General features: G+C 40.6%; 1 long non-coding RNA gene across 1 annotated transcript; it reads left to right on the forward strand.

Moving 5' to 3' along the window:
- The first annotated feature begins 5,053 nt into the window (after positions 1 to 5,053).
- Positions 5,054 to 10,907, forward strand: LOC139827583 (uncharacterized). The gene is made up of 2 exons (XR_011738385.1): positions 5,054 to 5,141; positions 9,388 to 10,907. It is a non-coding gene; the product is annotated as an uncharacterized lncRNA (long non-coding RNA).
- The last annotated feature ends 13,941 nt before the right edge of the window (positions 10,908 to 24,848 follow it).

Here is a 24,848-nt window from a genome sequence, read left to right on the forward strand (position 1 = left end):
TAAAGCATCTTTTCCATGCCTCTCCTGTTTTCCATTAGCACTTACACACAACATTACTCACTGTCCGGTTCACTTGGCAAGATGTAATGTGAAAGTTCATGCAGCTTTTAAATAATTTCCCAATATGTGTTCTTTCTCATTTTTTCCCATTCACTACTTTGTTGGTTTTTTTTAATAATTTTGTTTCACTTTCCTTCTCCTGTGTTCTCATCCTCTTGTTTTTCAGTTAAATAGTTTGGCTGTGGTCCATTCCCAGTCTGGCACTGTGGAAAGAAGGAATTAATAGGAGCTGGAGGAATGACTTGCTTGGTGGTGAGGTACTGGGTTTTATACTACACCCAGTGGAGGATGGAAAAGCCCCAGTGCCCTCTTACATGCTGCTGGGGTGTGCAGGCTGCTCTCAAGGAGGTGGTTTCTGCCTGGTGCAACTTCTTCTGCCTGTTTCTGGTGGAGGAGCTGACTCCGGGCAGGGGCTTTCTCATTCCTGGTGGGCACAGGAGCCAACTGAACAGGGCTCTGTGTTGGAAGAGTGAGTGAGTGGACTGGAAGGATCTGATACAGATTGTTTTGCGCTACAAATCAATTGTATTTCTGCCCAATCTCATTCTGACATAAAATACAAATTCCACGGTGTGTTTGTGTGCTTTGAAGGGCAACAATGTGTATTTTCAATATAAATCTAAGGGCTAAAGCTTGGGTAGCCCATGAGCTTTTCTATGCAAGGCTGAAAGGCAGGTATTTTCCAGAGCAAGCCTCTATGCTGCTTAGACTAGCTTTCATATTAGTAGGTTTCTCCTTTCCCAATGGGCTGTGCTACTATTATGTCTTCCTGCATAATATTTACCCTTTGTCTGTAATCACATCTGTTAAAAGGGACATTACCCAGCCAACAATACTTTTGATGGCATATGGTGCTCTTTAATTAAATGTAAGTATTCACGAAAGCATGGAGTGTGCTCTAGTTTTCAGGCTCCCAGCTATCCCCCATGCCCCCCTTTATTCGGTTAAATGCATCATCAGAAAGTTGGAAGGCTTTTTTTTCTAATATACTAGGCATAAAATATCAACCTGAAAGTGTAATAATGAAGCTACATGGTGCAGCTTCCAAAGCTCAGTGAATTTGAATCTTGCAGTGGAAACCCACCTTTCCTTGTAAATTAAAAACACCCTGAACAATTAGGTACTTTCACATAAACAGATGGTCGCCTGCTACTAAAAACCAAGTGTGAGACAGTTGTGAGCTGAATCATGACCATGATATCAAACATCTGGTAAAACTGTGAGCAGTAATGTAGGAATTTTTTTATCTCTGAGTTTTCTTTATTGGGTTGTTTTCTGTGCATGAAGTGATTCCCTTCTCAATTTTTGTTTTCATTTCTTCTTGAAATACCTGCTGTGGAAAATGAACTGGTTTAGTTTTGTTTTATAGTACGACAAAGAGAAGGATTACCAAAATCACAGTATCACAGTATGTTTGGGATTGGAAGGGACCTCGAAATATCATCTAGTCCAATCCCCCTGCTGGAGCAGGAACGCCTAGGTGAGGTCGCACAGGAAGGTGTCCAGGCGGGCTTTGAATGTCTCCAGGGAAGGAGACTCCACAACCTTCCTGGGCAGCCTGTTCCAGTGCTCTGTCACCCTCACTGAGAAGAAGTTTCTTCTCAAGTTTAAGTGGAACCTCTTGTGTTCCAGCTTGATCCCATTACTCCTTGTCCTATCATTGTTTGCCACTGAGAAGAGCCTGACTCCATCCTCATGGCACTCACCCTTTATATATTTATAAACATTAATAAGGTCACCCCTCAGTCTCCTCCTCTCCAAACTAAAGAGACCCAGCTCCCTCAGCCTTTCTTCATAAGGGAGGTGCTCCACTCCCTTAATCATCTTTGTTGCCCTACTCTGGATCCTCTCCAGCAGTTCCCTGTCCTTCTTGAACTGAGGGGCCCGGAACTGGACACAATATTCCAGATGGGGTCTCACCAGGGCGGAGTAGAGGGGAAGGAGGACCTCTCTTATCTACTGACCACCCCCCTTGTAATACACCCCAGGATGCCATTGGCCTTCCTGGCCACAAGGGCACAGTGCTGGCTCATGGTCATCCTGTTGTCCACCAGGACCCTCAGGTCCCTTTCCCCTACACTGCTCTCTAATATGTAATTTCCCAACCTATACTGGAACGTGGGGTTGTTCCTGCCCAGATGCAGGACTCTACACTTTCCCTTGTTAAATTTCATCAGGTTATTCCCCGCCCAACTCTCCAGCCTGTCCAGGTCCTGCTGGACGGCAGCACAGCCTTCTGGCGTCAGCCACTCCTCCCAGCTTGGTGTCATCAGCAAACTTGCTGATAGTACACTCAAGTCCCTCATCCAAATCGTTAATGAATATATTGAATAATATTGGCCCCAGTACTGACCCCTGAGGCACTCCACTAGATACTGGCCTCCAACTGGACTCCTCACCATTGACCACCACTCTCTGGCTTCTCTCTTTAAGCCAGTTTGCAACCCACCTCACTACTCTATTGTCTAGACCACACCTCCTCAATTTAGCTATGAGGATGCTGTGAGAGACTGTGTCAAAGGCTTTACTGAAGTCAAGGTAGACCACATCCACCGCCCTGCCATCATCCATCCACCTTGTTACATTCTCATAAAAGGCTATGAGGTTGGTCAAGCATGACCTACCCTTGGTAAAGCCATGCTGACTGCCCCTAATGACCCTCTTATCCCTGATATGCCTTGAGATGACACCAAGGATAAGCTGTTCCATTACTTTCCCAGGGACAGAGGTGAGGCTGACCAGTCTATAATTACCCGGGTCCTCCTTCTTGCCCTTTTTGAAGACTGGAGTGACATTTGCTTTCCTCCAGTCCTCGGGCACCTCTCCTGTTTCCGAAGACTTGGCAAAAATGATGGAGAGCGGTCAAGCAATGACTTCAGCCAGCTCCCTCAGCACCCGCGGATGCATCCCATCTGGACCCCTGGATTTATGAATGTCCAGACTATTTAATTGCTCGCTAACCCAGTCCTCATTGACTAAAGCAAACTCCTCCATTGACCTGGCTTTGTATGGGGTCTCAGGGCTACAGGGCTCCCCAGGACAGCCTCCAGCAGAGTAGACAGAGACAAAGAACGCATTCGGTAATTCTGCCTTCTCTGTGTCTTCCGCCACCAGGGCACCCACCTCATTCATCAGTGGGCCTACATTGCCTCTGGTGTTAGTTTTATCTGCTATGTATTTGAAAAAGTTCTTTTTGCTGTCCTTGACCCCTCTCGCCAGCTGTAATTCTGAGGAGGCCTTGGCTATCCTAGCTGCCTTCCTACATCCTCTAACAGCAGCCTTATATTCCTCCCACATGGCCAGTCCCTGCTTCCATGACCTGTAAACTCTCCTCTTCTACTTGAGCATACCCAACAGATCCCTATTCAACCACACAGGCCTCCTGGCTCCCTTCCTCAACTTCCTACGTGTGGGGATGCTCTGATCCTGAGCATGGAAGAAGCAATCTCTGAATGCAATCCAGCTCTCTTGGGCGCCTTTTCCTTCAAGCAGTCTTGCCCATGGGATTTCCCCCATCAATTGCTTGAAAAGCCCAAAATATAGCAAAGCTTTACTGTTCAAGATCTTCGTAGGTGGGTCGTGCTGCTTTTTTACACCAACAGTTATAACACAGCGTGAAATGTTAGTTGAAAACATTTTGTGGTGGTGTGTTGCCCATTATGGAGTATAAATACATTGTTCTGGAAGCTTTAAATAGAGCTAAATAGAAAAGCCTGCCTCAGAGACTGTATAACCCAAGTACACAGCAAGACAACCAACAGGTACAGACAAGGAAACAGAAGACCACAGTGGTCAAAGTAATAAGCAACAGACCTTGCACAGTAGCCATGGCTTTCGGTGGTTGTCACAGCAGAGAAAGTTTTAAGAATCTGAATGCAGTTACTGAGGCAATTTATAAGGTGCTACGTTCTGGTTCACTTTCCATATATGAAAGTGTAGTAACTTAAAGTTCCATAGGTATGTGGTACAAACAGGCACCATGAGCCTATCAGTCTCTTGATATGGTTCAGAAAAACAGGTCAATGAGGTGGGACAGAATATGGGACACCTGGAAGAGAAAAGAAGTACCTGAGACTGGGTGGATTGCAAGATGAGACACCAAGTCAATGGTCTGGGAAAGCATTTTTTGCAAGTATGCTCTGGATGGGTGAGAGCAGACAGGGGAGAGGGCACAGTTATGCTTGTCTGAGCCAGGGAGGAGGATGCTGTACAAGCAGCTGCATGGAGATGGAAGCCTCACACTCCAGTCCTGCACACACACTCACAACTGCCTTGTTAGATTTCCATGGCTTAAAGTGCAGACTTCAGCTGTCACAATAATTTTGCATGGATTAAACCACTGTCACTGCAGAGACCATTAAGGCCAAGAGGAGCTCACAATGTTAGGTTTACATTTTACTGTTAAGTCATACACAAGTTGAGATTTTATAGTAGCATATTTTAGACTTTACCCTTAATTGTAAGAGGTTCATGAAGAAAATCTCTTGAAAAATCTTAATTATGTGCAATTTCTAAATTGTTCTGCAAAACAAATGGCAAAGTTTACTCTAGCTTTCTGTGTTGTAGACTCAGTTTTCTCCAGAAGGTACAAAGTACTCTGGATGAAGTCTGGTGACAAGATGGGGTTTGCGCCCACTTGGGAGTAAGAGGGGTTAATTCCTAATTGCACTTGTCCCATGAAAATTTGCCAACTACAATGCTGTGTGGTAGGACATAACATAGCACTCTCTCTCTGTTGCTCATTGAAGCTGCCCAGTCTGTTAAAACAAAACCTCTCTTTAAAATTCTTTGGGAATGAAAACCTAAAAATGAGAGGAAATTTGATGTTAAGTAAAACTTCTGTTTAAATTCTTGTTTTCTTGTTTTTATTTGGGTAATTTTGTCAGCTCCCACATGATGTGCATATTGCTTTCAACCACCAACAGAGCTTTCCATTGCCATGCAAAAAAGCTGGCAATAAATTATAGGTCTCTGGCAACATGCTTTTTTTCTTTATTCCAGTGACATCAACCTGCTTCATTACCTCTAAGTGGAAAATGCACCGCAGTTAATACAGAAATTCAACTTGATGCAAGTAACTGGTAATGAGCTGGGGTTTTTTTTATTTTTTTAATTGTGTTTTTTTGTTTTATTGGTTTTTTTGTGTGTGTGTGTGTGTTTGTTGTTGGTTTGGTTTAGATTGGAGAGGGGTTTTTTTCTGATTAGTTTGGGGTTTTTAAGGTCTTGGCTTCAAAACAAACATGTCTCTGAAGATCTGTATTGACTTGATTTTTCTAGGTATGCATTTTTGAATGGATACATATCCTGTCTAGATGATTGACCTGGATACAGTATAAAACAGGTGTTAGGAGCTGAAATTAATGACTTTACTTCATGGTAACCCTACACCAAATCCTGAATACACATATTGGAACAACAGCTGCTCCCATCATTGCTACATCAGTCTTAAAGAACTTAATATCAATCTCTCCTCTAATGAGTATTGGAACATGTATCAAATCAAGAGGCAGTGTGAAAACTTGCTGTAAGATCACAGAATCACATAATGTTAGGGATTGGAAGGGACCTCGAAAGATCATCTAGTCCAATCCCCCTGCTGGAGCAGGAACACTTACATGAGGTTACACAATCACATCAATTTAGTTTAAGTTGGTAGTTCCTTTGCGTTGGTTTCCAAAGCACTTGGAATCTTTAGAACAAAAAAGTTTCAGTAAACCTTGGTAGTAATCCATTGAGTGAAGCAAATTCAGTACAGACGTCTTCTAATTGATGTTCTCAGCAGTCAGACATTCAGGCCAGTCATTGGACTTCTCTAAATTTTTGGCATCCACCACTTTTATTTACATATGAGCTTGCATGTATGAAATGATCAGGTTAATGGAAAATATATTATACAATCTAGTACCATTTTCCTTAGCATATTTGGTGTTTCCTTTTCAAAACATCAGTGCTCAAAATTGTCAATGATTTATTCCCACCAAAGCTTTCTAATTAAATACTTCTGTCCAAAGTCTCTACTGAATGGCTTAATTACGTAAGTTTTGTCAATTAAAAGTATTTTGTAAACAAACTTGGGAAGGAAAAGAAGGAAATTCCCAAGGAAGGGAATGGGTTTGCAATATCCAGCATTACTAACTAATTATATTTTTAATGTTCAAGCAATGTCTTGGGGCCCAACAGAATTAGGGAGTTCTCCATATTAAGCTGTTAACTGCTGTCCCTATACTGGCTGCATTAGGAACAGGGAGCAGAGACCAATATTCTAAGGAAAAGGAAGAATTTCTATCTCCGTTTCACACACAGCGAACTACTGGAGGGAAGCTAAATAACTGGCCAAAGGTCAGCTGGGTGGACTTTGTTAGAGTTAGAAATAGAAGCATGATGGCTGAAGCACTTAGTCTGAAGACCAGCCCCGCTCTCTTACATCTCTGATTGCAGTTAAGATGCTTGTTTATAACATGAAAAACCTCAGAAAGTTTGGTTCTGATAAGCATTAATTCTTCTGAGTGCTTATCTTAGCCTAACTCAAACTCTCTGACTCCTCTGAGCCTGCAAAATGGATGTCTTACAAGAGCTTTTAAAAAATAAGTTTCTCTACTTTAAATTCCAGTTGGAAGCAAGCGCAAAGAGGGATGAAAAGGAAAGATAACACAAAGAGAATAAATTAACTTGCAAATACCAATATGATTTGATCTGGAGGGATTTGGTGACAGTCATTCTGGTTCATCTTTTTACTCCCTCTGCATTGGAAAAATCCCAAATTCAATTACTTTCATGTGTACTAGAATTAAAACAGTCAGAAATAAGATATTTTGTGTGGACTGTGTGACCGAAAAACTGCTGGCAGAGAACTCCGTTCCCCATAATCACTGAAGTGACTGAAGTGCTTGTTTGTGAATGTTTTATAAAAGTATTTAAGATTGTATGTTTATGACAATAGATATAGTAACTCTTGTGTGATGTTTAATAAGTGACGTTGCGTTTGGCAGTAGAAAAGACACAGCACTTTCGTTAGGAGCACAGATACTTAGTTTGGCTCTGGCTTCTGGGAAGACTTATCTTATATTGGATGTGCTTAGAGGTCCAGTGTAGGTATTTGCAGTCTGTCTCCACATTAAGTTGTAAGAGGCTGGTGCTACTGTTCAGTGTTAATGTCACTGAGAATTTCCCATTACACAGACCCTGTTTTCACTTGCTTAAACCTCACAAAACTGAAATGGTTTGGGCTGTAGATGTTAGTCTCAGACGGAATAGCATATGGAGAGAATAAAAGTTTTCAAGAAGTCTGGAGAGGGTCAGCTGGCAAGAGATGGACTTTAGAAGAACAAGTGGAAGAATCTCTTCCCACTTGAGCTGTCCTCTCCCACAGCTGGAATGAAACCTGAGGTTCCCAGTCTGCAGCTATTTGAGCTGTGACCTGGCTTAGTATCTATCCCTCTGAGAGGCTACACCTCTAGTCTCATCAGACTCTCCATTAGTTCAAGTAGCAGAAAGAGTTCTGCATATGGTAACCTGCCCATAGATGACCATTTGGAAGTTAGATTGCAGCTCTGCAATTCAGCTCATTTCCTGAAACTGGGGATAACATTTGGCTGCCCCACATGAATGCACAACTTGTACATAGAATATGAAAGTTATTAAATCCAATGTGCAGGGATGAAGATGTACATGGAATTTTAATTAAACCCTGTGTGCCCATTATGATAGTCTTTAATCACTGCAATTCTGAGTCTTCCTTGGTAAAAACAGAGCAAAGGTACTTCTTGATCTTAGAATTTCACTTGAGACAAATATGTTGGGCTTGAGAGTTTCAAAACAAAAGCAATATACACAAATTGTTTTTTGAATGTATGTTCATGTGCCAAGCCTAGGCATACAACACCTTGACGCAAATTGCACCATAGCCGAGCCTAAGGACACCTACATAATTTTTTTAAGGTTGTGGAAAAAATACCAAAAACATTTGACATAAAATGTTGTTTACTAGTAAATTAGACCATACAGCAGACCAACCTAATTTCCGAACCAAACAGACTTTTGGGAGAATTAGCTGGGCTTCTAAGGTGGTTTCAAGGCTCCTGGCATCTTTTATTACTGTGAACCAGTTCAGGCATTCTTTCCACTTTAATAATTGTTTTACTCTGTCCAAACATGTCATAAAATTATTCTCTTGTATTGCATATAGTATATAAATGCACCTTAATAGTTTAACTCATGAAACTGTCAGACTTTGAAGCAGTACTTTTACAGATACAAAAGGTTTTGTGTTTTAAAAAATATTTTTACTTCTAAGAAAATTTTTACAGAATATTTGATTATCAAACCAAGATTTAGCAATTATATTCACAAGGGCTTTTGCCGGTACTTTCTTACTAGAGCTGCAAATAATCCACTATTCAGGCCATGCCAAGAATTTAATCCTCAATGCTTTTAATTTAGAGTTAGTTGTCTGCTTCTGTTTCATCACTATGTGTTTGTTATACGGCTCCTGTTAACCAAAAATGCTATCTCCTGTAATAAGACAGAGTTTAAGAATTTATTGTCCCTGGAAAGTCAATACAGATAAAATAATTTCACCTTTTGGCTCCTGAGTAAGTACATGGGAATCCAGAATAGTCCCATTTATTCAGGTGGAGGAAATATAGAATTATTAAAGAGCAATTCTGAGCAGAACATAAATCAATGATTTGATCTGATCCAGATTATCTTTTTAGTTTTGACAACTTCCAGTTCCGTGTGTGTGTGTGTGTGTGTGTATTATGCATGGATATATAGAACTATTGTTGGGTGCTGACATCTACTGTGGTCCAACTTTAAGCTGGTTTGATCCCAGTCATAGCTTCAACCTCTTGTTGCAAATTGTATGTGCAATTTTCCTGTACCTATAAAATTCACTGAAATTTCAAGGAAAATTACCATTTTACTTATCTAAGGCAATGAATTGGCCAATGTGCCTCAATTGAAAAAAGGTGTTGAGATTATTTGTCAAATGGCATTAAATATTTATCATAATCATCACATACTGAAGGAAAAGCTATTGCTGGAGGTCTTGGATACTTCTGTGTGATTATATAGTGACTGCAGATTTCTAAATGGTGACAAAAAATTGTTGATAACTTAGATTTATGAATTCCCTGTGAGAGAGCAACATCAGAGACTTTATGAAAAGGGAGGAGAAATTTGTGTAAGCTCTGTAGAAAATCTACTCTATGTTGTAATATTTTTGATGATTATAATATTTCTGAAATTTTTGAAAAGACCAAAACATCAGACATCTCTGAGTTTCTGTGATACTAACTCTCCCCATTCTCACCCTTGTCCTCCAAGGACTGGAGTTATGGCAACATAAGAAGAATGAGTGAGAGCCCCGATGAGATTTAATTAGGCTTTCTTCTTCAGAAGCTAGAGCAGCTGGAAGCTTTTAAATATTTCTTGAGCTTTGACATGAAACAGTTTGAAAAACTGCAAGAACTGTTGGGGCTTCAAAGGATACATCTTCACATCACACACAGAAAAGGAATGCATATATTAGAGGAAGATCTTATGCCAGTTCAAGTTCATCTGGAAAATATTTTTTGTGCTACAGAAGCTGGTGCACCAGCAAATTTGCCCTGGAAATTTGCCCTGGTGCCAGGCAAATCCTTTAACTGAGCTTTGGTTTCTGTGTTGTATGATGTGTATGCTCAGGTTCTCCCCTACTTGTACCCACAAAGCAGTGGCAGAGAAAAAGGACACTGCGTAGAAAAACTGGGACTCTGCTTTGCCTCTTGAAACCTTTTCAGCCTCTGACTACAGTCAAATCATGGGCTGTGTGACCCTTCCATCCAAGCCATTTTCCCAAAGGCGATGACATCCCAGCCAAAATCTTGAGCATTTCCCCTAGCCCAGACCCTTTTTGGTGAGCTGTTGCCCTCCTTGGCTTGTGAAGAAGTGATGACTGCTGTTGTTCAAGATGTCCTGGTGGTTTGAGGGAGAAGTTATTTCACCACAATGAAGTTTCAGGCCAGCATGAGCTAGCAAGCAGATACTGCTGCAGGATGCAACCTCCGGAGACCGTTATTTGCTGAACCTGTTGTACAGATGAGTTGATACGTTTGAGAGCAGCATCTGCTGTGAAAGGCTGCTGCCCAGTATTAGCCATTCATTTTCCACTTCTGTTGGTCCTTTTCAGCTGAGCTGTTCCTGGCAGGACTTCCCGAAGGCATGGAGCACGACAGCATTGCATCCCTTCTCTCGCAGCCAAACTTCAAGAAGAACTGGATATCCCTCTGTGACTTTTGGGTAGCATTAGCCCTGAAACTTTCCTGCCTTCATCCATGTTTGGCTCAGTTTTTATAGATCTCTTCCGCTTCAACCACTCTTTGGTTTTGCCTCGTATTTTGTGATGGCTACTAGGAGACTGTGTGGTTTCCTGGGCAGGGATGAGACTCTGAGGTTTTATTGTCTGCAGGCCTATCTTAGGGAAGGTGCCTGGGTCAGATATGGGTTTTATATGTGCAGAAACAAGAACCTTCCTCCACAAAGCCTTTGAGGATCTAGAATTGGGATGTTCTCTCATGGTCACTTTGTCTTTACTATCAATGTTGGACATTTGTCCTAATACTAATATCAAGACTTGTGTGAAAAGTGACTTATATCTTCATCCTTATTATATCTTCTACAACTTCCTTAGCTTTTCTGTCCTTTGAATGTTAAAATCTCCTTTCATTGTTTCTGAAATATCTTTTCTTCACAGACATACTTCTGCGTACAGACTTGTGGGGTATTAAATGCTCTTGGTCTGTGGTCCAGGCCCCATGGGTTGCTGAAATACAAGTACATGTAAATGAATAAAACCATAAATTCCTGCCTCTGACACTGTGTAATTATTTATGAATGTTTAAAGGGAAATACAACCCTCTTTAGCAGTAGTATAACTGCTACAGAACCCTTCTCACCTCTATCACCTCTCAATTTTTAACATGTAAAGAAAAAATAGTATTTTCTATGCTTAATAAATACTTTTTGCCTCAAGCATGCATTAGCCATTTACACCAGTAGCGTATCTCATTCTTCTGGTGTATGTCCTGAAGAGCAAGCAAGGTTATTCACAGATGATTAAGTAGTCAAGGACTAGTGTTTGCCTTATAAAAGAGATTTATTTTTGTTAATAAGTTGCTATTAGACAGATGCTTCTTGAATCAGTGAATAATCCCTTTGATTCTCTCATGACTGCAGTGAAGGCTGAAGCTTATCAGCCCTAGACAAATCGCAGGCCTGCAGAGATCTGCTACCCTAAAAAGTCTGCAATTAGAGTGCCAGCTTCCTAGGAGGAGCTCTGCCCACAGCTATGTGTCTCCCTATCCAAGAGGGAATCTCCTTCCTCCCTCCTCTGATCAAATAGTTGTCAGCTGAACTACTTGGAAAGTTAGTCTTTGAAATCACATGCCTTGTCAAAACTGTATGATAAAGCCCTTGAAACCATATTTATTGCCAGTGAGTAGTTTATTACATTCATATCTGCAGAAAAAAAAAAATTCATTAAATGTTGCTCCAGCTTCTATTTAATTTTGGGGGATTTGCATCAGTATTAGAAGTGCAGGCTGACAAGAAGGCAGGATAATTATGTGAGAGACAATTCCAACTTAATGAACCATTGAAATACTAATGTAGAGCGAGTTTCTTGAACAACTTATAAGCTAGGAATGAAGCACAGAATTCCATATTTAAACCATGGTAATGAAATATATTTGTGTTATCCTTTGAATGTGTTTCAGATACCAATCAAAACTCAAAGTGGTGCTGAAGGTTCTTAGCCTGCTAAATGTACTGAGATACAGGGCTGAAGTGAGGTGGTTTTGTTGCACAGGAAATGTGACTCCCTATGTGCTAATTCCGCTTTACCTGTTATCATCTAAGGCCTTCCTTGCTTTACTTACCCTCTTTGTGCCACTGCCCACCCAGTCTACATCTGAGTACGACAGCATACAGGGGAAACGTGGCATAGGACCTTGGAGATCAGCCCTTTAGAGTTGTTGGGGGAAATATTTTCAACTGAAGAAGGCAGTGCCTAAGAACTGGGTGAAAAGAGAATCCTCTACCTTTCACACTTGGCTGGCTCCAAACCTATGGCTCTACTGGCAAAGCTTCTCTCTCACCCTGCGCTCATTTCATACCTATTCTTCTCACAGGGAGACCCCTGAGAAGGTGCTTTCCTTGGCCATTCCCACACCCAAGCCCAAAGCTGAGAACAAAGTCAACATGTCCCACACCACACCGTACAAATGAACCCATCCCTTGGCACTTCAGTGGCAGCTGTGCTCCTGGAGATTCTCTTGTGTCCCTGTCCTTGGTGCTCTCCTCCTCTTGGCATCTTATTTGCCTGGAGGAAAAGTTGCTCTTTATTTACCCTTGTGTTTCACTTTAGTTACTCCAGCATCTCTCAGCTTTCAAGATACATTTCTGTACAGCAGGTGGTTGTGCTGTGTGCGTGAGGACAGGAGAACTTGACACATTTACTGCCACAAAAAATGGGGCAGCTCATCTCTGCGGTCCCTGTGGTGTCTTTATGAACCAGAGATCCTGCATGGTGCAATGTGTGTGTGTGGCAATATGTGAGCAATAACTCTCTGCTCTCTTTCAGAAGCTCTTTCACAAAAGGATCAGACCCTGGGAGGAGTTTGAGTGACCTTACAAATCCATTAGGATATTGTCTTAGTGAAGAGATGAGTCTCATGCTGGGCTCTGGAATTGAGGAAATTGAGGAAGGGGAATTTATTCTGCTGCTGTCACTAGTGAGTGCCAAAAATAGCAATGGACACTTGAACTGGTGAGAATAACTGTAACTTTTTCCAAAAGAGAATGTAGGACCCTGTCTTTAAAAAGCTGTTGTGTATTTTCAGCATGTTTGTGCTCTGACTTGCCAAGTTTTGCCTTGTAAAAGAGTGCATGTAATGTCTTCCAGACACGCTGTTGGCTATGATGGCTTCAGGGTTTAAGTGATTTGTCAATGTTAAGGAGTACAAGAAATACAAAAAGGATTAAATACTGTTATAGTTTCCTTGCAATGATCACATTGAAAATTTTCTTTTAGTACTTCTGGATAAACAAGTCATAATGTCTAGAGCAATTCAGAAAGCTTTAATAATTGTTCTTATACTTTAAATTAAGTCTCGGAGCAGCATTAGCACATTTGATGTCTCTGTGGTGAGGTGAGTTGGAAATTTACCATGTATATGTATCTGATCAAATGCAGTCACAAAGTGATGCAAAACCTGTTCTTGGATCAGGAGATGATAGTATTGATATCTAGAAGAAGACATTTCCACAGATGGCCTCTCTGGCAGGGCTCTATATTACAAAAACAATTCTAAACCAGGTGTCTTGTGTGCTGTCTCAACAAGAATTTTTGAATGTACATTCCCCAGCAGTGGACCCCAAATTTGGGTGAAGGCACAAACATGTGCAGGGGCAGAGAAGCTCCTGTTGCCATTAAAGAGTCTAAGGGGGCTGCCCACATTAGGCTTGTTCAGATCCTTTATGGTCACTGTTCCTCTTGGTGGAACAATGTCAGGCACAGTTATGGTACAACTCTGTGTCTCAAACTGCTTTTCTTCTTTTCAAGACATATTTTCAAGATATCATATTGCAACCACAGCTACTTGACAAACCTAAGATGCCAACCTTCTAAATGAGTTTTAAAAATAAATTATTAAATTAGCATAAATCTCAAAGCTAAAAAAAGCTGCTCTTGGATTAAGTACACACAGCTGTTTCGTCTGTTTGTAATCTAGTTTTCCCTTGGTATCTGGCAGTCAGAGCACAAAAAAGGCACTTTTGAAATTAAATTATTTCTAGGACTCATATATACAAAAGCATCTGGATACTTAGGAGGAAAAAAAAGGGGAAAATGAACACTGCTCAGACATTGCAGTGTTTATTAAAAGATAAATGCTTTCCAGGGGTGTATTTCTGGTTAATATAATCTTTAAAAATCTTCAGAAGACAATAGATGTAGAGAATGATCACAGCATATATGGCACAACATTTCCTTGCAACCCACCCTTGCTTGAAGCAATAGTAATATTTTAAGTTACTGATTTCAACTAGTTTTCTTGGAAGTCAGAGTTCAATTTACATTTACAACTGCCTGAAGCTATTTCGAGGAATCCAAATAAAAGAATAGGCAGTCTTCAAAGCTGTCTCAGAAATGACACAGAAAATGTTAAGCATACCTGTGGCTTGCATTTTGATTGCTTGTTGTTATCAAACTTATATAGCCTCTGATTTTGAAATCTCAGGGGAACATTTTGTCTGCAAAGTGGTGCCTTCAAATGTGAATGTGTTTTCTGAAATACATTTTGTTATCATTTCTGAAATACTTTTGATGTGTTTGGCTATTTCTCCCTTGAAGAAACAAAAAACCCAACAGAAAACAATAATGTTCATTGCCCTTACAGCAACAGTTTTAGAAAGAAAGAAAGAAGCAAACCAGCAAATGAAGAAATGTTTTACTGACTTTGGGCTTGAAGTAATTGTTATAGTAGCTCTTCAGAAATTGCAAGTTTTGGATATCTTTAAGAGCTACATTTTTGTTTTGTTTTTTTTTTTTAATATGGTGTAAAACTATAACAGGTCTCATACTAAAATACAGCCAGCTGACAGAGACTTGGTCTGTGGGCCAAATCAGCAACTGTGCAGCAGGACTGCACCCCATTTTGGTGCACACTAAGCACAAGTGGGCCTGGACCTCTGCAAGGCTGTACCCCATCGTTGCAATGCAGACCTGCTGCTGGAGTACCGTCCCGTGAAGTGTCCACAGACACCCGCAGCATCCACCCAGGGAGACAGGAGGCTGAGAGGGTAACCAGCTTTGCCTTGCTGAGGTACTTAAGTGAAAATACCTGCTGAGTGTTGTGAAGACAGTATTCAGTATATATTGCTGGTGTAATTTGCTTGAAAGAGTGGAATTTTTAGCAGATCTGGGAGGAACTGGCCAGTACCTTTCACTGGAACTGCCTGCACCTCCCTGTGCTGTGAGTGTCCCTAAAAGACCAAAAAGGTTACAAATTTTAACAAGCCAGGTGCTATTAGAAAACAAACCATGATCATTAATATTTTGTTTAGAGAAAACTCCAAACTTGTTAGGGAAGAGATAAGAGAAATAAAAGGTTTATAAGCCACTCTGTCCTTGCCCTCTGCAGGACTGAAGCTTTCTGCTTTAATTTCAGCCAGCTCAGTGTATCTCTGATTGGAGCAAACTCTATGCAGTCTTCTCTGGTCCCTAGGAAGGTTGTTCCTATCACCTGTAAGCTGATATCTCTGTCCCTCTCAGCAACCTCCCTGCTAAACCCACATCTCTCGTTGCCTCATCACTACCTTCTCTAGGGCACAGTCAGGTCTTCCCTGGCATGGCTCTGTTGCCTCTTGAAGGATGATCAACCCCCCTCCCTCAGGGGATTTCACACCATGCTATTCCTCTCCCTAAGGGAAGAACTTGGAACACACAACTAAAATACACACCATCTGCCCAAGCGCTACAGCCACCAGTGCTTCACCTGGGTTTTGTCAGAGCCCTGGATGAACACAGAGGTGTTTCTAGTGCTGCAGGTAAAGGGGACCTAGAAGTCAGTGTCCTGGTCTTATATCAAGGGTTGTGACAAAAGTGTCCTGGAACAGCTATTAGCATGGGCCCTCCTGTATTCACATTTCCAGTCAGGAATTAAAAAGAAAGCAAGTGAGTTCTTCTGGTGGCTGACCTTCCCTCAGTGTCCAGCAGTTTCAGTGTAAGTTTGAATTAGTTGAAAATAACCATTAACTCAGAGAAGTTATAGGGAATAAAATTCAGATTTCCTTTATTTTTTCAAAGTCCAAAAGATAAGAAACCTCCTTACTGGAAACTTCTCTCTTTTTTTTTTTTTCTTTAGCCTAGATAAATGCTGGTTGTATCACTCAAGAAAGGCACTGAATGCTCTCTAATCTCAAGAGATATTAACTTGCAAATTATGGGTTATCATACAGCTCTCTGTACATTATATTTGGCACAGAAACACAGTTAACAAGTTTTTGTCCTCAGTAATTTGTTCATGATTTCCTCATTTGAGCTGATTCAGTTGTCCATGAGACTGAACTGGAAAGTGGATTGCCAAGATCATTGAAGTTTAAATAAGTCAAAACTGAGATTTATTTTGGTTTTCTGTATGATGGAGATGGAACAATTAGTGTTTAGCATTGGGCAAGGAGCAGAGATGCGGTAGGAAGTGTTGCAGCTGAAGAGAAGTCACCTAAAACTACCTGAATCTAGAACTTCCCTTGACCTTTAAAGAGAGACAATGGAGTGGAGGGGAAGAGAGATCTGCAACACAACATAGTGCCATGGTGTGGAGTCACACCTTTTAAGTACATCTAGGCTCAATATCTAGTCCCTGAAGGGTATCAAATTCATAAGTCTCAAAAAAAGGCTGATCACTAGGTGTATTTAGTTATACCTCACCATGGTATTCCCAGATGACTGGGCTAGGGTACTGTGTGCTTTCCACATTAACCCATCAGAGGATTTTGGAAGTTCATGGTAGCATTTGGAAAAGCAGAAGTCAAAGAACAAACCTTTCCCATCAGTTGCATCAGTTATAAACTGCTGAAATGGAAGACTATGAACATTTCTGGGCTGTTGATTATCAGTGTAGAAATTCTGATAGACTACATTAGGGGACCCAGCTCATTTCCAACTTAACAGCATTTTGAAAGCCATCACATACTTGATTTTGAATGACAACACTCCCTCTGAAATTGAAATCTGTTGAAATGCCTTCCTTCCAATCCTGTCTTCCTCCCCAAGCCACTGCTAAGACTTGAAAGGGATCCCATTGTCATGCTGCCAAAGTAAATTAACATAATTCACGTTTTTCCCTAATAACTATTTAAAATTGAAGCAGTGGTAATTAAAGTAGACCTTGCTCCCTGGTGGCACATGCAGCATGATAAAACAGACGTAACGTAGCAGTGGCAGAACCGATCTCCTTTATTTACTCGTTGCTTCAGTGCCCTGGTCTGCTGAATGACTGATCTTCTGTTGAATTACAGAAGAGCAACAGAGTTACATTAGAGTGAATATTTGTGGTGAAATTGTTAACGTGAAAGCATCTGCTGTGAGAGCCCGTAAGATAAAATCAATATACTTCCAGATTCATCATGCCCCTCCTGGGGCTGTGGTCAATTTTGCTGTGGTTTTCAGGGAAGTGAGGAGCTGCAGCTCAGCCTGTGGACTGAGGATGGGAAGCTCTAACCTGGAGACTTACAGCTCAGAGACCAAATATGTTGCATGGGAGAGTGGGTTGCTTTGAAACCACCTCCACTCATTGTTACATCAGCAACCTTGGAAAAGGTACTTTTAAACATAGAAGGCGGTTAAAATAGGAACAAAATGTCAGTTGAAGTTCTCTGGGCCAGCATAGGTAGACCTTAGCGGAGTTGCTTTCTTCAGGAACTGTAGTGTCAGGGCTCTCTGGGAGGAAGTCTGGACCAGCTCTGCTTGCTGTGTGCTGGGCAGTGGGGCTTGTGGAAAACCAACATCGCCAGCATCTTAGAACAAGCAGAAGTTGTGCCTCTTGCCTCTTAAGGACTAATTCGACAGAAAGATTGTTTTCTTGTATGATTACAATTCTTAGTTTAACTAATAGCTTGAAGTCAGAATAAATTGATGAAGGACAAAGAACAGGTACTTTATTTTGTCTTTTTGCTTTCATTCTCCAAAACAAAAATAATGACATCTGGATCTCTTATGGTTTTATGCTGTTCCTGTAGCATAAATGTACGCAGCAGTTAACATGCAAGGTGAAATGCTCCTTGTCCTGAAGCAATACTATGTGAATCAGGACAAAATAACAGTTTGAGATAAAAGATGAAAAAGAAGCTTTATTGATGAGTAAAATCTTAGGCAAGAGTAGTTGCTTACAGAGTCGTTGGAAGGTGGAGATTGAGCACACTTAGCATGGTCAGCACTGTCCTTCCTGCACAGCGTGGGGTGGAGATGTGAGTCCAAGGAAGTACCAAGTGAAAGGGCTCAGAAACAAGCTGTGGTGACAGCAGAGCTTGGGATGGGATTACTCTGATTCTTTAAAATGAATACTGAAAGAAAGGCTCAACACTCAGAAACAAGGCTCAAGGAGCCATCAAATGAAGGAGCAAGAAACAAAGTTCATTTTAACTTGGGTACAGTTTGGAGCGGGGATTAAACTAAACAGAAACAGTCATTTCCATCTCATTGGTGTCGAACAAAATGATATGCAGACAACACAAAAGCCTCATAATTGTAACACTTCATCTCACAGTCCACTCTGCCGCTGCCCTTTTGTGTGATTCTGTCAAGACTCATTCTCCATGTGCTTCTGCCTTCTCCCTGTCTCTTGTGGCATGAGGGTGATAAATGACTGAGGGTAGGAAAGGGATATGTAGATACATGCTTCAAAGCTTATGAAGCATTCAGACACAGTAATGTGTTCTCTGCCACTAAAATTCCTATATTCATTTCTCCAGTTGCTAATTGGAGTTGAGGCACCACTATTTACTACTGTAGGCTAAGTGGAAAATAGAGTTTCTCACTCTGGATGTGCAGCTACATAAAGATAAGAAGCTTAATTTCAAAGGCTAAACTATGACCAGCTGGTGAGTATACCTGGGAAAAGTACAGCTACTATTGTAAAAGATTTTATTCCGTTGCTATAGAAACCTCTACAGCACGGAGTCTCTTTTATGTGAATGATCTAGAAGAGGAAATACAGAAAAAACTTTTTATTATACAAGATCAAGAAAACATAGCATTTCTTTTTGGACTTGTGGAAAACAGGAAACACATTTTCAGCAAACAGTGCAGTTATTTTAAATATTTTGTTACTGAAACATTTGGTCTCAAGTGCTCTGAGTTTTGAGAAAGTGTGAGCTCCACTTTGATTGCAAGCAGGATCCTGTAATTCTTTCTCAGGGACCCTTGAGAGACCTTTAAAATATTTAATATTCAGTCCCTTTTCTCAATATTTCTAAATTATTTAAATGACATGATGCAAAATGCAGTTCAAACCACTTCTGTGTGTGCAGGTGTCTGGACAGGAGCTCAGCCAGAAAAAAAATCAAAACACAAACAAGAGAGTTTATATTTTCCAAACTGTTTTTAACCCCACTTAAAATGCTTCCAGTGCAACTTCAAATTATGGGTCTCTATGCAGATGTATATGGTGGCCCCAGTGGGAAGGTAGCTTAAGGAAGCACAACCACCCAAAAAAGTTTTGTTCCTCCCATTGTTACTGTAGTTAAAATCCTGCATGTGAGGTGGGGCAGACTGAGATGTCCTCAATTTTAGCTCTGATCCATGCGTGAAACCAACTCCAGGTTGTAAACGGTTCAGACCAAACTAACATTCCTAAGCTCAAACGCTCAAGGAGACATTTACAGTAGTTAAAATGTCCAGGCTTTAATTCTACTGGAATTCATGCAGCTGTCCAAGAACCCAAGCTGGCTATTTTGCTTTACACAGATTTGGATTATGCTTTGAACTGCATCTGCAGTGGTTTGCAGCCTTCTGCCCCCAAGTGACCCGCAGCACTGCTCAGACTGGGCAGCACAGATTGCACTTCAGTCCGTCTTTCCAGATGTCACTGTGTCTCAGCAAGTGCAGGAGGCAAGGGGTTTCTCAGGGTTGTAAATGACTGAGTCAAAATTGCCCCCCCAGTATCAACTGAATTGTGATATCAGACTGTGTGTGCCCAAGCTGTGAAGTAAAATGAATTAGCTGAAATCACCCAAGGCAGTGGCTTTACTGTCAAGAGGTGAATTATACTCACAATGTGTCATTTTCGAATAAGTCTTGAGTTTTAAAGCAAACATTGAACAAACCAACTAAGGCTTAGCAGTTTTCTCCCAGATTCTTCCAAATCCCATGTTAGCATATTTCAAGTCACAGGTAGCTTGTGAGCCTCTCTGAGTCCTTGGTTTTCTGGATTTTTCTCTTGCTCCAGTAAAATTTTATTCTGGATTTGCTCTTTTCAAGATATTTTCTGTTACTTATGGGGTAATAAAAACAGGATTTAACACTTTCTTTTTGTGTTAACACGACATGCAACAGTCCGCAGTCTGTTTCCTTACAAATGCATACGTAGATTTTGATATAGTTAGCTAAGTAAGTGTATGGCAAAAAACATAACTGATGTGTGTGTTTATAAAAAGCAGGTCAGTGTTTGATTTAAATCAGAACACACATGATTTGCTCTGAAACTATTAAAACACATTTTTTGGGACATTTTCAACTTTTTTTTTTTTTTTTGGCTTCTATGTCTACAAGACTCATAAAGCTTTGTATATATCTTCATTTTTTTCCAGGTTTTGGTACATTCGGTAACGGTACAGTAACATATAAAGAAAGTAGGATCTTCTTTCTTGCTTGTGTAAAGCAAATGTTTTCCTGTCTTGTTCACGTATGGTGAAGTGTGGAAGTATATGACCAGCTTCTAATACCCTGAATGTTCCTGATGACCTCAAGGTAGAAATACAGTTTTCTTGACTGAGATCTGAACAACCACACAATAGCTGCCTGTTACTGTCATTGGAATAATATTTCATGTTATGTTTCTAATCCTTGAGGAACACTTCTGAGCATGTCTCACTGACTAGATCCTAATTAACAATGACTGTAATTAGCCTTCTTGGAAACAGTTATAATCACCGTTGCTGAAGGGATTGACCACTCAGCTGAACTGTGTTCTAGTCAACTAAGGGTTTGGATGTGAAGGGAATGCTTCACACTGGGAATCACTACTGTAGCTGAGGAAATCCATGCTTTTTAAGCAAACCATTGCAATATTTAGCTAAATTAGAGATAATCTACTCCATAACGGAGTACGGTTTTCAACATTCTTATGTGCTTTGGTGTAGTCTCTCATGATTTTGGTTTGTGGTGTTTTTTTGTTTGTTTGTTGTTTGTTTGTTTTCCCAGCTGTACAATTTCATCAAAGAAAAAACTAGAAAAATTCCTAGTGAGAGAAGCCCTCTCCCAGACCAAAACCGGAGTTGGTGATTGTTTTAATACTATGTGAGGACAAATTGCTGCGAGTTTGTGGGGGACTACGGTGGGTCCGTGGATTCCCTGACAGAGGGCATGGGAACAGAAATTAGCCTTGAAGATATGAAGGCGTACCCATGAGAAAGATGGGAGTAAAGGAGTATCCGGAGATATTAAGGATGTACCCATGAGAGAGAAGGGAGTAGAAGAGTAACACTGATGATAGCAAAATTAGCCAATGAGATGTTACTGCTGTAACTTGTAACCAATAGTGAAGAGACACATGAATTGGTAAAACTGTATAAAAATGCACTTGTGGCAATAAATGGCATCTACTACTTTCATCCTGGAAGAACTTGGTCCATGTCGTTTGTCCGTCTCAACCACGACACAAGTTCAGCTTGAGCACATCATCTCTTGGACTGCTTGAGAAAGAGGCTAGTTGATACCATGGAACAGAATGAGAGAGTGGCATAGAGAAAAATACATGGCAGGGATGCTCATGGTAGATGGCTGAGAAAAATCTATCCTAATAGAATTTCATGTACAAAACTGGTTTTATTGGTTTACAAAGAGCTGGACTGATGGTGCAGAATGCTCTTGAGGGGGAAGGAGAGCAGGCTACACCTCTCTGATCTTGCAGAAGACAAAGCTCGCTGTAGCTTTTTGTTTCTCTAAACAAGAATGCAGCCTGTGTTTGTTATAATATTGGTTGTCTCTTTTCACCGCGTTGTCAGTATAAGAAATTAAGTGTCATTAAGAGACGCTGAAATCACTCTTAATTTTATTATCCTAGTGATCCAGATGAAGGTATATGATGTTTGAAGATATTTTTACTTTTTTGTTAATGTCACCTTTCTTCTACTGACTGCAAACAGACATTGTACCGGTGCAAGTTTATCTGTATTTAAATCCCCTTGAACTGAAAGCTTGATTGAAAACTGAACAGTGATATCTTTGTGCATGAAGAAAAGACACTCATTTATTTATATTAATGTCAAGCTCATCTACTGCACTTTTTTCTTCATCTTAATTGAATATGCCTGCAGTATCACACAGGGCATGTGCTTCAGTAGGAAGGACTAATTGGAAGAAGCTGTCAGGTTAACAGAGATTTAGCTGGATAGATTGTGCTTCAGTAGAAAAATTTCCTTGGGATAAGTTTGCGCAGTTTATGAGGGTGTATGATGGATGCACGAGGAAGAGGGTAGTAATATACCTTGTTGGGAAATCTGTAAGGCTGCTATGTAATTACAATGGATCTTTTAATCTAGAATTGATAAAACAATAAATTGATGAGTTCCCTGTAGGTTACTGGGACTTTCACAGTTTCTTTTTCATCTTATTTCAGCTCCTCTTTAGCCCTTCTGTACTCCAGACATGGGCGTTTGTTGGTTTCTTGTGTCTTCATTGAAGTAACAGAGGTATAACAGGCAAAAGAAGATACATTCTCCATCTATGCCTTGCTGTTATGGCTGCAAAACTGGGAAGGTTTGTTTCTACCATACACTTACTGAAAAAATGTCTAATGCTAGACTGAGTATATAAACACAGTGCTAGTTTTGCGATTCTTGAGTAAATTCCTAGAGAAGATAACTGCTCCTAATGTTAGTATGTCTCTATATAAATTAAACTGAAAAATACTTTTTTCCTCCCAAACATGTCTTTAACATGTTATCATAATAACCATGTAGTTTAATCTTTTAATAGTGGGTATCTAAACACTCTTTGAGCCTAGCCTTCTAAAAATGGTGGCATTGATGCAGACCTTCATCTTGAGAGGTCTCAGCTGCTCACTGGTCTCCGATATGACCAACTGTTTTAAACACTGTATCTAGAAAGATTCTGTAATTGCTGATGCCTGTGCAGTGCCCTAGGTCGGCAGTGCAGCTGCGGTATCCACTGGGAACAAATCTTATGTAGTCCTCTAGGAATGGGAGAAGAAAAATGGCCTAGAGAGGCAGGAGGAGGCAGGGGAAGTACTTGCTGTGGACCTTTGAAGTGGGCAGGGTGGCCGTGCCCCATGCCTGGACCCATGGGCATCCCACTGAGAACCAGAGATGCTGACCCCAGCATCAGGAGCTACGGGCAATTTCTTGGGCTGCACTGAGCGCAATGACCTATACTTAAGTGGTGCTTATGTGGTGGTTTTATGTAGTGATGATACATTTTAGTATCAGGTTAGTAAAGAGAAAGATAGTTGATGTATTTTTAGCTTTGATTTTATACCACTATGTATAAAGAATGAGCTGCCCCCAAGCTCTGTAAATAAACAGTGTGTGATTTTCCAGTGCTTTACATAAAGAATGGCTTTGAGAGAAAATACTTCTGAAATGAGCAAAAGCATATTTTTTTTCTACTGAGAACAAGCTACCTGTTTGCACCCATATTCCCAGCTCTGACTGCAGCTATAGTTGGCTCAGCTGCATTGTTCTTTCTTTCTCAAAATAAGTTACACAGAAGCCCCCCCTGTTCCCAAAGGTTGGTTAGGAACTTCCAAAGGAGAAAGATTTCACTGCAGTATTTATAGGAGGAGATTCCTTGTCTGATACTAGCAACAATTGCAGTTAGATGGATGGATGTAGTGCATTGGCACTAAAACGCTACGTTTTTTATTTATTTGTTTTTTTAAAGAATGCAAGCAACTGTTTTATACTGTGGGTAACTCCATCTGGAGAATATTCCAAATATAAATGCATGTTTCAGAAATGTATCTGTGTTTATTTCTCCATAGGTCTAGAAGAAAAGATAGGGAAAATCAGCCCAGAAAATATTTGATATAGCTCTAGGATCTGTACCACTGTCCCTTTATTTACAGGCAAATGGAAAACAAAAACAAAAACAAAACAAAACCTAAAACCAAAAACAAAACAAAAACCAATCACGAAAAAGCTGAGAAAATACTTGTTTCAGATGGATCCATGGTACTACTGCTAGTTAGTATAGTTAGTATCTTCCATGGTGACCTCCTGGGGCCTGGTAAAGTTCATATGCTTACAGAAAGAATTCAGTGCTTTATGAAACTGCAGTCATGCTTTGATGTGGTTTAAGACTTGCACTAATTCATCATTGCATTGTACTAGGAAAAGGTGAATATTTTTCCTACCATTGAATTATAATGGAAAGTAGCCTATTGGAAATTCCACCTTACGCCCACTGATTCTCTGAGTTAATTACAGATATCCTTGGTTCCAGCTCAGCAAGCCACACCTGTTGAGCAACACATTGCAAACAGATGGTCTTAAAATTAAACATACGCTTAACTCTTCTTTCTCCTTTCAGTAGTTCTTTGCATGTACTTGGTGTTACACTGAGTAGAGACTTACAGATTTACACACATTTAAAGTTTTGCTCTGTTGAGAACTTGTTCCCTACTTCCATTATTTAGCATTTGACACAGATAACGCTCATTTTAATTTGCAAAATCTTGGTGCCTTGGCCTGTCTGAGGGCTTTTTTGCTCTTCTGCTGGCACTGGAGTTGTCTACTCTGATTTCTTTATTGGCTGAAAGTGACTATTGAAAATAGTACTATTAAATTTTGCCGCTTGGTGGCACTAAGAAATAACAGAACTGCCCTTGAAAACCCTGCTGTAAAACGTGGCCAAGTGGCTGGTGATAACGGAGGCAGCCCAGTGGCCCTCAGGCAGGAAAACACAGGCAGTGAGCAGAAATCCCACTGCCGTTTTGCTTGTTGTAGATGTTGGTAGGTTTCCAGCACAGAACATCCCCGTTGGGATGTTAGTTCTGCCCTGGGACATG

This window comes from Patagioenas fasciata, chromosome 3 (assembly GCF_037038585.1).
Source record: "Patagioenas fasciata isolate bPatFas1 chromosome 3, bPatFas1.hap1, whole genome shotgun sequence".
Classification (NCBI taxonomy): Eukaryota; Metazoa; Chordata; class Aves; order Columbiformes; family Columbidae; genus Patagioenas; species Patagioenas fasciata.